Source organism: Schistocerca cancellata, unplaced genomic scaffold, assembly GCF_023864275.1.
Source record: "Schistocerca cancellata isolate TAMUIC-IGC-003103 unplaced genomic scaffold, iqSchCanc2.1 HiC_scaffold_1140, whole genome shotgun sequence".
NCBI classification, from domain to species: Eukaryota; Metazoa; Arthropoda; class Insecta; order Orthoptera; family Acrididae; genus Schistocerca; species Schistocerca cancellata.
Window position 1 is genome coordinate 536,081 of NW_026047139.1, and position 3,013 is coordinate 539,093.

At 34.8% G+C, this 3,013-nt stretch overlaps 1 non-coding gene across 1 annotated transcript; it reads right to left on the reverse strand.

Moving 5' to 3' along the window:
* Window positions 1-2,581: 2,581 nt before the first annotated feature.
* Window positions 2,582-2,655, reverse strand: Trnat-ugu (transfer RNA threonine (anticodon UGU)). Its single transcript has one exon. It is a non-coding gene; the product is annotated as a tRNA-Thr (tRNA).
* Window positions 2,656-3,013: the final 358 nt, after the last annotated feature.

Here is a 3,013-nt window from a genome sequence, read left to right on the forward strand (position 1 = left end):
TGAGAGAGTGCAGGTGCAGAAACGACTCCAGGTGAGGCCTTCACTTCAAGCCATGATCTCTTACCTGCTCTTGCTTCAACCAACAGGTATCATAACACATTGTACCATTATTTTTTAATCATAACTGAATGTGTGAGAAATAATGATGCACTAAATTATTTTGTTTGTCAAGATTATGTTTTAGCTTCACTTGTCATTTATGCTGTCACTTATCTTTCTATGTCTGATCGTGGTTGAGGACATGTAAGTCTAGTGTATTGCCTGCAACGGAATAATAAGTTGTGCACTTAGGACCTACACACTGAGCGTTCTGTACAAACTTAATTATGTATACAGACAGTCAATCCATTCTTTGAATGGAGGATCTCAACGATTTTTGCTTGTTTTCAACATTGATACTGGCAAGATATTGCTTCCATGGATTCCAAAACATGTTTTAATTTCAAGTTTGAAATCAAACAACCAACAGCAAAAGAATTTTTTTGTATGATATAACTACAAATTAACAATTTTCTATTTTTTTTCCTTTACTTGTATTGTGAAACCTTTCTTCTCGCCAAATTTATTGGTTCTACATCAAGATAAAGTACCCTGTAAGTTCTCATGAGCGAGTTTGTATCACAGTATCATAATGTTAATACCTGCACACAGGAACTGAAGTATCAGTTTTCAACATTAATTATACAAGGTGGTCAATGAATCCTAAATAACTCTAAAGGTACTTTTCCATCAATGTGCACAAAAAAACCATATGTGAAGTAGCCTTTGGGAAATATATGGTTTCATATTCATAACTCTGATGACAGTCTCTTTATCACACATTAAAATCTCCAATATGTGAACAGCAATTGTTGAAGTGCTGCCCCCTGTGTACGAATCACGTACTGTAGTAAAAATGACACACAAAAGTAACAACGTCTTGTGAAATTGCATTCTAAGGACCTTCATGTGGTTCATTTATAGTAAACACAGGCATACCAGGCAGCTACAATGCTGTCACTGCTGGGTTAATGACACTAGCAGTGTAAATCAAAATATCCCAGTAATGAGGACTAAATAACATTGTATATTGGCATCATCATTTCATTTCACTTACTTTTCTCTACGAGTAATTTTGTGGTCATTTGCTGCTGCTACCAGATAGTCTGGATGAAGTTTGCAATTTTTAATTATTTAATTTTAAATAACTATTACTTCTGACTTCACTGCTATACAGAAACTATATTTGTTTTAAGCTATGCCTAGAAGTCATTTTTCTATGCACTTTATCAAGGATGCATGTCAAATGATCCAAGAACTTAAGAAAAATCAAAGAATTATTTCCATAATTCAGTGTTTGCAGCATGATGCAGCATTTGCTATGGTCATTTCTGAAGCCAAAACTTCACACAGAGCTTTATAGGGATTATATCACTTTAATATTCATGATATTTTTTATCATAGGTCAGTTCTAATGACTTCTATGTATGATCATTCACCATCTTATACACAATTATATTTTTATGACATCAAGGCTGCTCTTTGCTATAGACTGAATGAAGAATCATCAGTCAAGCTATACTGATAATGTAATACTAAAATTCCTGTTGAATTATAACACACCAATCCTTTTGTGCATTCTTTCACTGTGATAAAAGATTTTTGTGGAAGAGTGGAGAATGAAAATACAGAAATTTGAATGGTTACTATAGTTACTAGAAAATTAGACATCTAGCTTTACAACGAGACCATTCAAACAGATGTGACTGCTGGAACTATAACACATCAAGTACATCTGCTACCTAGAAATAAAATGACTGTGTTGCAATATACATGCTATTGCCTTTCAATCAGAGATGATTTCAGCCTTTTTCATCATTCACAAAAATTATTTCCACTGAGCATTGTTGAAATGTATGTACATATTTAAGGTAGAAGGCAATTTTGTAAGAAAAATCAGTGTGTCCTAAGGTCAGAAATTTATATCAACTTACATTATTGTTTACCACTAAACCTGAATCATATTGCAAATATTGCAAGGAGAGGTATTTTGCCTTCTTCATTTAATGGTTCTCCAAGAAATCCGTATCAGAACTACTTGAATGTAGTGTCCATTGTTCAACATTTTGGGAAAACTTCATTATTTTTTACAATGACTTGCTATGCTAGTTGACTGGAAATTGATCAGCATAAACATGCTAATTTCCATTCACAAATTATTGTGTAAGTATTCAAGGCTAAAATAAAGGAATTCATTGAGACACTGCCGACAAAACACATTTTTGGTAAAGCTTAGGCAATCATTTACACTACTTAATTTAAAAGAGAGTGTTGCTTCTTGCCCATATTTTAATAATTTTTAGTGAAATCTATAAAATAGTAAACATTTGTGATATTGATGAAGTCCTATGTGCAGAAATTCCTGATATTCAAACACATTGTAAACTATGTGTGTATATATGAAGACAGAAACTGTTCTCAAAAAAACAGAATGCTGTTGATGACCGTGCAGCTTTTTCCTGGAATAAATGATGACTAACTGAAACCCTCAGCTGCCGACAGGTGTTGTTGATATACCTCGATGTGGACAGCTGAAAATGTGTTCCCCGACCGGGACTCGAACCCGGGATCTCCTGCTTACATGGCAGACGCTCTATCCATCTGAGCCACCAAGGACACAGATGAATAGCGGGACTGCAGCTGTCCACATCGAGGTATATCAACAACACCTGTCGGCAGCTGAGGGTTTCAGTTAGTTATCATTTATTCCAGGGAAAAGCTGCACGGTCATCAACAGTATTCTGTTCTTTCGAGATCAGTTACTGTCTTCATATATATATATATATATATATATATATATATATATATATATAGTTAAAGGCTACCCAGCCATTGACCTTCGTCTGTGCGATTGCGCAAAGGTTGCCCAAACTCTTACAGGAATCGCCAAAGCGTGCGCGAGTAATGAGTGAATGGGCAAATGTCTATAAGGTGCATTACATATGTAGAATTGTGGACAGTTGGGAATGTGAGT